This window comes from Ailuropoda melanoleuca, chromosome 14, assembly GCF_002007445.2.
Source record: "Ailuropoda melanoleuca isolate Jingjing chromosome 14, ASM200744v2, whole genome shotgun sequence".
In the NCBI taxonomy this organism is placed as follows: domain Eukaryota; kingdom Metazoa; phylum Chordata; class Mammalia; order Carnivora; family Ursidae; genus Ailuropoda; species Ailuropoda melanoleuca.
This window is the reverse complement of record NC_048231.1, coordinates 87,173,121-87,186,170: the sequence shown is the minus strand read 5'-3', so window position 1 is coordinate 87,186,170 and position 13,050 is coordinate 87,173,121. Positions and strand designations below refer to the sequence as shown.

The 13,050-nt window shown below is 35.8% G+C and overlaps 1 protein-coding gene across 12 annotated transcripts in view; it reads left to right on the top strand.

Moving 5' to 3' along the window:
* Nucleotides 1–13,050, top strand: part of TCF4 (transcription factor 4) — a 349,754-nt gene that overhangs the window by 60,753 nt on the left and 275,951 nt on the right. Inside the window, exon 1 of one of the 12 annotated variants that reach the window (XM_034642411.1) lies at nucleotides 11,770–11,852. The exons of the other annotated variants lie outside the window; for them this stretch is intronic. The gene's annotated coding sequence lies outside the window, so the exon portion shown is untranslated. Of the gene's footprint in view, nucleotides 1–11,769; nucleotides 11,853–13,050 lie in introns of those variants that run through there. 12 annotated transcript variants of the gene reach the window in all.

Here is a 13,050-nt window from a genome sequence, read left to right as displayed (position 1 = left end):
GAAGGGGAGATGAAGGGAGAACGCAGGAAAAGGAAGAGAAAGAAGGGACCAGAAAGGTGAAAGGAGATGGGCTGGAAAAGTTCTGAAGCCTTAATTAACTGATCTTGTCACACACAGCTGTTCATTTGAGTAGTGGGCCTCCCAAGTATTATTCCTTTTTATCACTGTCTTTTGAAATGCTAATTAGATAATTGACCATTGTTCCCAGGTCTTTGGTTACTTTTTATTCTTAAACTTTTAGAGACTAGTCCTTGAATGGGACACTCAGAGCCGCACACCAGATGGGAAATTATTCTCTGCCTTATAGTTGCCAAATGACCACCACCATACTGCTTGGGGTCTGTGAAATCCAGCTGAGAGCCAGATCTAGCCTGAGGGGTGGTTAACACACTTCTTGTGATAGTCCTTCCTCAGTAGGTCTTTATTTTGTAATGGTGAAGGGGGCTGCCTTTTTATTTTACGCAGATTTATCAGATTTACTCTAATCAGTAACAAGTCTTCCTGACCATGACAAGCTCATTTGAAGACTGTCTACAAATGATTAGTAGGACATCTTCAATTTCACAGGAAACCCAAGGGCAGGCATCCATGGTTGAAGAATATGTAATTCGTCTACCTCTGCCCTCTTTAACTCGTAGCTGTTTTTGTTTTTTACAAAAATTGAGTTAATGTACATGAAAGCATTTTGAAGACTATTACACTCAGCACAAATGTAAGATTTGATTTTATTATCACTCCAGCTAATTATTGATAAATATCAAGGGGTAGTAATGTATCTGTGAATCTTGCAGGAGAACACTCTTTGACCAACAGGACGTTATCTAGTCGAAGAGATGCCAGTTCTACATGTTTTACAGAGCATTAATCATTGTTTTTAGATATACACCCAATCTCATACCACAGAACTTCACTGTGGTCTTTTGCTCTGTAGAGGCAATGAAATAGCATGTCTATTGTTTTCTATACGATCATTAAAAATTGTTAAACTGGATGTTATACAATTGATCTCACTGATGTCTTTTAAAATTTTTATGAATATTTAAGCGTAAATTTTCAGAAGCTTTATGAGAATAACTGACTTAGTTGTGGTCCTATAACAGTTGGAGTATTGATGGTGTTTGCCATTTTAAATTTAGGTGAACTGAAATTTTATTAATCTGGCAAGAACATCACAGAAAAATTCTTTCCCCTCAGGCCATTTTTCAAAAATACAAACATGTTTTTTAAAGGAGATACAATGTACATTGTGGAATATTTTACAAATAATGAAAAATAAAAAGGTGAAAATAAAATTCTCTTTTAATAGTTAAGCTCTTATAATAGTGGATTGTGTTGTCTGGTGGTCTTTAATTATACACACACACGGGGTGCCTGGGTGGCACAGCGGTTAAGCGTCTGCCTTCGGCTCAGGGCGTGATCCCGGCGTTGTGGGATCGAGCCCCACATCAGGCTCCTCCGCTAGGAACCTGCTTCTTCCTCTCCCACTCCCCCTGCTTGTGTTCCCTCTCCCGCTGGCTGTCTCTATCTCTGTCAAATAAATAAATAAAATCTTAAAAAAAAATCATACACATTTATGTGATTTTAGATAATTTAGCTTTTGTTTATGATTATATAATCTTTTTATTTTCAATTTTTATATTTGCACTTTTTAAAATTGATTTCTGTCAGAGATATGTGTATTTTTGTTTCGTGGATTTATTTAACTAGTTTAGTTTTCCTGTTTTCTAATCTATTAATATGTTTTTAAACTTACCATTCTTTTGTTTTTTTCTGGGACCCGTTTTATAGAAGTCGTTTTCCTTGAGTTGGCTTTTTAGTTAAATTATTTCACTACTTTTATTCTCCAGGTTATGTATTCGTGCCAGACGATAAATTTGGCTGCATCCAATATGTTGTGTTGATATGAAATATGATGCTGATATCTAATATTCTCATTGTTAATAGTTTCCTAATAGTTCTTATTGGTAGCTTTGTTTTCCTTTTAAAATACCAGCTAATTTGGAATGCCACTCATATTTCTAATAGATTGTCATCTTTGGCCTTTAAAATGTTCATAACCGATTTCTAGGTTTACTGCAGTGTGGTCAGTAAAGAAACAGTATGGTTTCTTCTTAAAATTTATTACCGTCTTTTTGTGTCTTAATAAATGATGATTTGGGGGAAATCTTTAATGGATATTTGAAAAGGAGGGTTATTCTCTATAATGTTCATTTTAATTTGCTTTTTAATTTTTTATACTTTTACTTAACTGGGTCGTTTGTGGACCTAGACAGATGCGTTAAATTCTTAGCCCCCAAAATGATATTTCTGCCATTTTTCATGCCTAACCGTTCATGATGGCTGCGTGTTCATGATAGATTATATTTCCATCTCTGATCTTCAGTACTGCGCCTTTCATCATTATTATCTCTTTGTTCCTTTTCTTTCTATTCCAAGAGAACTTTTCAAGTTTACCATCTTCATGCTGACATATTTTCTACAATTTTATGCAGATTTTAATTTTGTCAACACAGTTTTACTTTTCTGATGGTGTTTTATCCATCTACTTTTATGTCTCTTCTCTCATGTTTTGTCTTGGCATCTGTTTGGTGGATATGCTCTATTTTATATAGCAATCAAAGGTAATGCTTTCTAAAATATGCTTTTATTTTTGTAGGTACCAATGATTTTCAAACTCTGGTTTCTCTTGGAATCAGGAGAGTATGTCTATCTATATTTCAATTGGTAGATTGTTCCCCCCCCCATAACACTTTTAAAAATAAGTTGAACTTTGGTTATTTCCAAAACCACCCTTCTGTATTCTTTAGGGTGCTGGAGTAGAAACCACGTTTCTACTTTTCCAGCTAGCGCTCCTATTAGCTTCTGCCAATAGGAGGCGCTAGAGGAAGACTGGAACGCTGGTGGAGCAAGAAGTGACCTCACCCTTCCTGCTGTCCTGATCACCCTGGCAGCAACAGCTGTTTCCATTTTTTATTTTTTTCCCTACGTTTCTGAAATCAGCCTGCCGGTACTTTCTCCTCAGCGTCTCTCCCTTGGGCTTCTAGGCTGTCCAAACCCACCCTCTTCCCTTTGTTTCCCCAGCCCTGGGCATGGTAGCTGTTTCTGGTTAACAGCTGTTGGGTGACTCTTAATCTACACCAGAGAACTGTAGATAATGTCACTTACGCCACTCATCCAGCCATACTGGTTCAGGAGGGTGGCAGTCTTCCATTAGTTAGCCTTGTAGAAACTTCCTTTAAAACATAAGACTTCAGAAAGAGGATGATACTATACTGATGGCTCAGATCTTTAAAAAAAATTCTATCTAGATGTTTATTGTCAAAAACCTGATCCTATCTTATAAACGCCGTGTATGTCACACTTTATCAAGGGTAAAAGGGTTGTTAAAATAACCTGTATCTTTTAGGGAGGGGGTGGGTGGCTTAGCAAAGGGCACATGGCCCTCATTAGTGAACTCTCAGTGGGGGAGCTAGAGAAATAAAGTAGAGATGAGAGTAAGCCAGCAGTTCTGGTGTGGTTTTCTTGGAGGATAAGGTAGGGAGGATACCCATGTGGGAGAAAGGAGGTATTATCTTATGAAATCTGACTTAACATGCAGTTTGCTTTTGGTGTTGCAAGGCAGTAAAGAGGTTTATTGACGGCTATACTTGAGGTCATTGCAGCGCATGAAATGTAAATCAAAGTGTTATTCCTCACTAGACGCTGAGAGATAACATATACATAACATGCTTTTAAGGTAATGAGTTAAGTTCATTATTTCTTTATTACTGTAACTGTTTCAAGAAAGTTATTTCCATACTAAAAATACTTCCTCTCCTGCTTGAATCTGATTTGTCCTAATTTTTGCATGACGTTATAATCTATTGTTAGGAAATGATAATCCCATTTATTTTTGTTTCAAGGGGAAAATTGTTAACCAGCTGTTTCAATCTCTCCAAATAAACTCGCTTCCAGAATTCCTAGTAAGTAGCAATGTTGATTGATAGGAGTGTCAGCGTTTCCCTGACCCTCTCTGCCTTGTCACTATGACATAGTGCAGAAACCAAATAAGAAATTTGAGCAAAGGAAAAGATCCCACGGCCTAGATATTTCACAACTAGATAATGAGACTCTGAATTATGAAGAATAGACTGAATGAAGAAATATCACAAATCCATAGTGGCTTAAAGAACACAGTGATTTCAGAGTGAAATCTTTTTACATAAATTTTATGGTTAACTAGTAATAGGATAAAACTCAGAGCAATGTAAGAAAATTATGCTATGATTTGAACCTAATGAATGGCAGCCTTTCCTCTGCTATTCTCTTTAACCTGCCTATTGCTTTATTATTTTTTTTTGTATGATCAGATTCTCTTTAACCAGTTCTTTGCTTGTAACTAAAACTGTGTGTTCCTCTTCAACAGTGGCATCTTCATTTATAAATTCACAGAATATGATCTTCAGGGAAAAAATGTAACTCAGCTTTGCATGGTTTACATAATGTGATAGTCTCATATTTACTATGTGGTTAACAAGAAATAACTGTTACCAACAAAAATCAGGGAATTTAAAAACAAGGAACATTTTGCTTGGGAGCCTATGTATATCTCTATATAAATACATATAGACATCTATAAACATCATCGATCCCACTCATATGCCCATGCCATATATATGTGGATGTGGGATGATGCTTGTTTTTATATATACAAGTCTATATTTATATAGCTGAAGAAGTGAAACATATTGCTTTTTATTTAAGTGACTCAGTGCGTTTATAGACAAGCTTTATTTTCCAGCTCTTTATCAATGCTGGGATGATTAAATATTACTAATCGTTTGGTCTTCTGATAGTCAAAGTTTGACAGGGTAAGTCGATCCCTAGAGACATTCCTGTGCTATCAGTCCCTTTACGTTGGGTAAAGAATCTCTAGGAAAATTATTATTTTTTGACAGAAATTAAAATTTGCTTTAGGTAACTTGATATATTTGAATTATTTATGACATTGCTTCCAATTGCTATGAGTATGTTTGTAATTGGGGGGAGGTCTTTAGGGGATGGGAAGGTGGAGGGATTAGAAGATTCTCATGAGCACTGAACTGAATATTCAGTCCCCTGGTAAAGTGTAGAGGGAGGAAGTGAGGCCCGTAATTTCTTTCTTTTCACAATTATTTGGTAACCACGGTTCATACTTTATATTTTCTGAAGAGTATTTTTAACAGCTTGCCTTTGTAGTTGGGAAATGACACTTACCTGGATTTTCTCAGGTTCTTTATTTATGGCATCAGTGGGACTGCTGCTAATTAGCTATAGAGGAGACAATGAGGATACATGTGTACTAAGCCAGAAAATTCCAAGAAGAATGCAAAGACCCTAGAGTGTCTCAGCGCAGCACACATGTGAACGATGTATACAGTAGCACCATTCTGCCTCATGAATTTATAAAGGTGGGATCTTCTTTTTTAAGTTCTAAAATAAAAAGTATTCTTCCGTTTCTCAAATTGGCTGAAGTACGTCAGAGGTAGTTTCAAATCCCATGTGTTTTAAAGCTGTGGTAATTGAGACAGTTGGAATAGTGGTTTCTCAGCATTGGAACCCATCTTCACTTTTTCAAGATGGAAGCTCTTGTTGGGAATCCTTGAGGTTGGTGATAATGTTGCTATTGTGGTTGACTCTCACACCCATCCCCCTTGTGCGAAACCGTTGGAGCTCTGACTAGTGCCACTCTAATCGGACCATGTGCTGAGCTTGGGTTGAACGCTTGTTCTTCTTTTATGGCATGTTTGGATATGTGTAAATGGGTAATAATACAGGGAGCTAAGTCTTCATTTTTAAGAACCCACGGTGACATTTCTCTTGATTTAAATGTTGGATAATTGTCAGTAAATGTAAAACAAACAAGGTGGGGACACGGACACATTTCTTCATTCTCTCAAATTTAATAAAGTGTAAAAACAAGATTTGTAGCAACAAGTCCTTCAATGACTATTAAACACTTTTTGGGTCAGCATATCAAATTTTGATTTTTGTCACAGTACCTACGTCATGTTCACAACTTCCCTGTACTAATGCTCATCCCCACTGTTACGGTCCACCTCTTCTGGGGAGCATTTCTTAATGCCGAGACTAATTTGGCTGCCCCTCCAATTTATCCTCTTCTGTTCAGGGGCTTATGTCGTCGTGATAGTTATTGAGCCTGCTGAAGTGTTTTGTCTTGCTGCTTGAACTAGAGTTTATTTGAGGGTCAGAATCATGTTTTTCTATGGGTTTTACATTCTGTGTTCTCTTCCTACCTGGGACTATCTCACTTTTTCTCTCCCATCTACTTGCCTGCCTTTGCTTGTAACTGTTGTTTGTTGAGTACCTATTATTTATTTATACCATTATTTATGCCTGTTATTTATGCCATTCTTTATGCTAAGTGTTGGTGATACAGGGTTAAACAAGAGATAACTGCTTTTTATGGGGTTTATAGTCTGCCTTTAAATCTAGGCACATTTTTAATCTTGTTGAGGTTGTTTTCATCCTTAGAAACATAACGTTTATAGTAATATATAGGGTGGGGTGGATCAAATGAGCATGTTTATTAATTGATTAACATTGTGCCTGGCATGTAATTAATATTCAATTAGCGTTATGTGTTAATGTTAACAAATCTTAACATTACGTATGCATTATGCATATAGCAGATAATGTATGAATTATATTAATATATACAAATTGTGCTATGCTATAAATGTTACAAATAAAATGTAAATAATACATCAGTTGCTTTGCACGTCAACATATTTTCACATTTATCCCTTTTACAAAATCATGGTTTTTTTCTTTTGTTCTTTTGCTGCTTTTTACTTACAAAAAGCTTCTATTAAAAATTCAGTGCTAAGGCTGCCTGGTGCAAAGTTCACCATGGAAGAGGCTTTCATCATAGTGAACCTTTTAAGAACCAGTTTTAGAGGGAGATATGAGCAGCTATGTGTTTCTTTAAAAGTTTTCTATTTAGTGACTTACTTGGATTAACTGCCATCCCTTTCTCGTCGTCACTAGGTTAATTTTCAGGTTTTCTGATTGGCCCTGGGCACTGACTGGCATGGTAGTGCGTGTGATTGTCTTGTGTGTGCATGCACACATAATATTTCCAAACACATGCTCAGGAATCAGGAGGTAGACGTGGTACCATGACACTCCTGTTGTGTCATCACCACAGGATGCCACCAAAATAGTGAGGAAGAGCATCAGTATTCATTAATTTGGTACTCTTCAGAGAACATTGGCAAAGGGGCAGAACCGAGAAATCTGAGGAGAGCTGGAGGATAGCAGAAAGATCTGGTGTTTGTAGAATGATCTTTGATCTTTCAGAGGACGAATATATATCAACAGTTTATGCAAAAGAATTTACATGAAAAGCAAATCAAGAACATAGATCTTACTTATCTTTGTAGATTATGGTTTGGTCTTGGATAAAGGAAAAGCCAGGCATCTATAACAGGGGATTTACATGTTTATGCTAACTCAATTAGCATTAACAGGGGCTACCAATGATACTGACTGTCTAGCCTCAAACTTCCATGCATGCATTATTTTCTAAGACAATAAAAAGATTTTGAAAATGTTATATAAAGAAGAATTATCAGATGTGTGGATCTCTTTTAAAATTAAAAAGATATTGTGTTCTAAAATATTACTTCTGGAACAAGTAGTTGTGTTTTATTTTTTTTTTTTCTTAATAGACGAAGACAAAATTGTATGTTATAGCCATTAAAGCTTATTGCATTTTTCCAAATTTATAGTCGGAAGTCATGCAAATTTTCTTTAACAAACCGAAGGATGCATTTGTAGTCTAAATGGTAGCTTTGAGACTGGTTAGATATTTATGGAAAAATTATAAGAAGCAATGTGAATTTTAAAAAAATCAAAAATAGATATTGGTTGGGAAAACTAGACTCTTTCACTATTTGGTAATGCATATTCTGACTCATTCACAGACATTGTGGTACCTAAAGTGTTGCAAAATCAGACATTTATATGGAGATAAGCTATTGATGTAAAAAAAAACAAAAACAAAAACAAAAAACACCAGGCCGAGGGCTGGGAAGGATAAGGAATGAGTACAGTTTTTTAAAAATGAGCTCTTTGTTTTACATCCTTCATCATGCCTAGATCTCAGAGAGGTTTTGTCCAGTGAGAATAAAGAGCCCATGGGAATTACCCAGGAATCACCCACCAGTAAAAGGGATAGTTTTACTTCAGTGAGCAAGGGTGGGACCAGAAGCCTGCAATAGTCAATGATGCTTTTTTATCCTCCTCATGCCAGGTGAACATTTGCATATTTAGAATGCTGACTCATTGGGGGAATCACAGCCTCGCTGAAATCCAGAAGGTGATGCCTCTTTATCCTCCATTAGGGGATTTTATCTATCATGAGTGCAGCAGTTAGATTCCATGGGTTTGTGACCAGTTTACCCACTGGCCTGATGCTCAAGGCCAGTTGCCTTTCCCCCACTATAATCTTGCTCATTATACTCACTCCTACCCTCAAGCACTTACTTGCCTGTTGAAATCTTCCTACTTATTCAGAGATGCCAATACCTCCTCCAGGCATGATCTTTCTCATCTCTGAACTCTTATAGTATTTATTGAACAGACACTTATATATTTTCCATGCCTTTTAATTATTCTTTTAACCTTTATTTTATTTTTTTAAAGATTTTATTTATTTATTTGACAGAGATAGAGACAGCCAGCAAAAGAGGGAACACAAGCAGGGGGAGTGGGAAAGGAAGAAGCAGGCTTCCAGAGGAAGAGCCTGATGTGGGACTTGATTCCACAACGGAGGGATCATGCCCTGAGCCGAAGGCAGACGCTTAACAACTGAGCCACCCAGGCGCCCCTATTCTTTTAAACTTTAATCTGAAAAAATTTTCAACACCTATAAAATAAACAGATGAGTAGAATAAACTCCCATGTATTCATCATATAGCTTCCACAATTATCAACATTCTGCCATTTTTTAATCACCTATATATCACACTTCCCACTCCCATCTGATTTTAATTAATTTTGAATAATAGATTATGAGATCCTTAAAGTCAGGGACTATGTATACATATCGTACACGCTACAGCATACAGTCAATATACGTAGTATACGGTATGTCATGTATACTAATATATAAACTATAGTATGTAGTATAGTATATACATTATTTAATTTTGTTCTGATTAGAAATACATCCTCATTTTGGAAATATCCAATGTTAATATTTTGAAGACTGTGTACATTCTAGTCTTTGTCTTAAAAAACTTAATATGAAGTTTATATATTGCTTTTTAACTTAACATTTTACCATGAACATTTTTCAGTATCCTTGAATATTTTTGAAAGCATGATCTTTTAAAGGCAGCATAATATTCCATCATATAGGTCTTCCATGATTTATTTAAACAGTTTCTTACTGTTGACCACTGTCTTGAACATTCTTGTAGATAAATACTTGTTCTCATTTGCAGAGATATTGTCAAGATAGTTTCCTAGGGAATTGTTAGGTGAAAGGCTCTTCACATAGCTTGCCAAATTGTTATCCAGAAAGGCTCTGCCGATTTGCTTTATTTTTATCATATTAATTTGGTAGTTAAAAAATGGTATCAGATTGTGTTCTTTTTAAAAATTGGCATTTTCAGGATTATTAATGACATTGGGCATTTTTCACGTTCAGAATTCTTATTTTATGTGCTAAATAAGGTGTTACCTAAAATTGCAGAGAATGGTACATGCCATTTAGCTTAGCTCCAAATTTAGTGCTTTGCAGCAATGATCAATTATTTTTAGTATTTCACAAATCAGCTTTTGCTGTCTTTGGAACCAGAATGTCTTCCTAACTGCAAATTATGTTAGTTGAGAGTTGGTCTTATTTTATTTTTTAAATATTATTTTTTAAAATTGTCACTGTGTAATTTTCTCTCTTCACATCATGTAACTTTATTGAGAAATGTAATTTTGTCTGGAATTATTTAGTTTAGGCAAAAATTCTTTGTCCAAGAAATATGCTCTCAGGTCTAACTAAAATTGTAAGATCTGAAAAAAAAATCATTTATGTACATAAAAGTTTTAAATCACTCATTGTATTCTACTGAATTTAGATTATATTTAAACTTATTCTGGAATGAGTTTAGAACTCTGTTTTTAAAGCACTTAGTGCAATTTGTATATCCAGTAAAATAAAAGTTGCCATTTTCAAAAGTGAGTTTTTCATGCTAAGATTGCTCTTTTGCTGTATGAAATTTCCAAACCCCAGCACAGGAATGGAATGAAAACATTTACATTAATAAACTATTGTAGGTAAATATCTTGAGTTTCAGAAAAAAAGCAGAGAAAGCTATTTGAGTTGTTTTATTACCTTGCTCTAGGTTGTAAATCCAAAAGTAAAACTACCATTTTATTAAAATCTCCTGTCCTTAGTTACTTCTAATCAAATCATACCTTGCCTGAACTATGTTCAAATATGTTGAAACCCAATTTAAACTGTGCTGCGTTGAAAAATAATACTAAATGTATATGTGTTATGTGGAGGGGACACTCAACAGATCTACCCAGACATCAACAGGATATTATTACCCCAAAGAAATGACGACAGTTTGCCAGCTTGATGCTTAGAGGAAGGAAATTTACAAACATCTCCAAGAGCGGCATGTTGAACGGTTGAAGGAAATGAGGCACGTCCTGCTTTTATTGGGCTTATTGGAGTGGGATTCCCAGAAGACTGAACAAGGCTGTCCTGAGACCTCTGTTTGGCAAAGATCTTGTTGACTCATATTTTATTTTTGTTTCGGTAAAGGTCTGCTATTGTTCCCATTTCTAATGTAGCTCATAAACACACAGCCAATATCATTTCCCCTTCTATTGACTGATGTATACAAATAAATGAAAATCTGCCGTCATCATTAGCTTGTATTCTGTTTCCATGAAGCAAAGAGTAACCGGGAGGTCTCCTTGCAAGAAAGACCCCTTAAATAGAGAACTTTGAAAGTTCATGAACTTATATTTTAGAGTTTTAATCCCCAGATTTGTCGGGGGAATTTATTACTTACTATTCATATGGAAGAGGAAAGCAGAGGTAAATATTTACCTACCTTGTATTTTGAAAGCTTAGCTTTGATGAAAAAGTTTGGTCTGTTGACTTATGAATCCTCTACTTAGAAGTTGAATTACTGGACATTTTTGACTGAGATAGTTAGAAAGACTTCTCGTTTGAAATGTCTGGTTTCGATCTTAAATTCATGTAATTGTTTGATATATTAAAAATTTTCTATCAACGTGTACACCTATATCTGAGAAAGTAATGGGAAATATTATAAACATTTCTGCTTTTTAAAATCTAACTTTTCTTGTATCTACCAAAATGCCTATGAGTGTCATAACTCTTTAGACAGAGAAATACCCCAGTGGAAATCTTCCTCGGTCTTCTGCAGTGACTCAGTCAGTCTGAGGGGCAGACTGAGGGCTATATCTGGAGTTTGGGTTATGAATTTGTACCCTTAGCTTTGAGTCAGAAGATGTGGTTACTCTCAGTCTTACTCACTGAGTGACACTGCATAGAACCTCAGGGGAGACTTGGCTTTTGTTTAGGAGAAAAACATGAAAGAGAAAAATAGTATGAGAAAGCAGAAGGCTAGTGTTTGTTACAAATCTGGTTTTGCTTTCATTTCTCTTAGTTATTCCTTAGGGTTATTGCTTTAGATAATTTTTTCCAGTCATTTTAATGTATAAAAAATTCCAAAGAAGGGTATCATTTCAACCCTTCAAAGGTATGTTTCAGGGTGAAGATAGGGACTGCGCACCAAAGGAATTTCCCTGGCTGGAGTCCTAACATTGTAAGTTCCTGTGATTTTTCACCCTCTTTTCCTTTTATCTTTGGCTCAGACCCCCCAGTAATGTCTAGTTAATGGAATTCCTATGAGAGACAGATTTGGGTGATATTTACAGGTCTAAAGGTGCTGCTGAATCAGGATTTCAAGGAGTGATGTTAACGTAGGGGTACCTCTCCATTGTCCTAGTGCAAAGGGACTGAGGATTTGGGGATAGTCATTTTGGATATCACCTTAAGCCCTTAGAGATTTTGCCTCTCATGACCTGGGTTGCCTTTAAACTGTTTGCTGGGGAGAGTCATTCCCTCAGCCTTCCAGTTTCTAAAAGAACTCAGTTTGGTTTATAATCTCGAGGGCTTCTTTTGCATACTAGACTGTCAAGGAACATCAAATATTTTCTGAGTCGTTTTCTACACTTTGAATCAGGGCTGAAAAGATAAGTAGTAGTACCAGCATCTGAACTGAGAATGTGTGTGGGGTGTGTGTGTGTGTGTGTGTATGTACGTACACGTGTATGCTTTTTGTTGCTGACTTGCTTGTTTTTAGGTAACATTTAATTGTAGCAGAGAGTAACCTAGATATTATCATGGCTTTGGAGATCTTAGTTCTGTAGTAATATGATTTAAAAAACTGTGCTGTGTCTAACGTTGCTTTACGAAATCCACAATGACTTGGATATAGTAAGTTGACAGTCCCTTCTTAATGTTCCTTGAATACTTATAGGAATAAGACATACAGATACATTTTAATTCCAATTAATCTAATTTTTTGGTGTGAAATATTCAAAGGTCAGCAACTGGAACTCGGAAATGGAGTATTTTTCTTGTTTAAAATGCATTAAGATTTAAAAGCATACAGAGAATCTTCCTGCCATTTTTGAGAGAAGATTTACTCCGGTGTTTACTTCAGATCATCTGTTTTAACAGTTAATCAAAATACAATATAAGTTTTGTTTGGATTTTTTAAACTCAGCACATAATTTTTAAAAAGTAAGGCGATTTCTCTCATAAACTGTGAAGTGAAGATTTTTGTAGCACCTAGCATGCATGGCACTTTGTTACCTGCCGATTGTTACTGTGTTCTCAGGAATAAAAGGGTAGAGCAGCAATAATATTCACTGTATAGATTCCTGGTGTTTTAAAATGAAACCTCAAGTGTTAAGTAGGAAGGGTGGGCTTCAAATCTCAGCTCTCCCACTTCTACA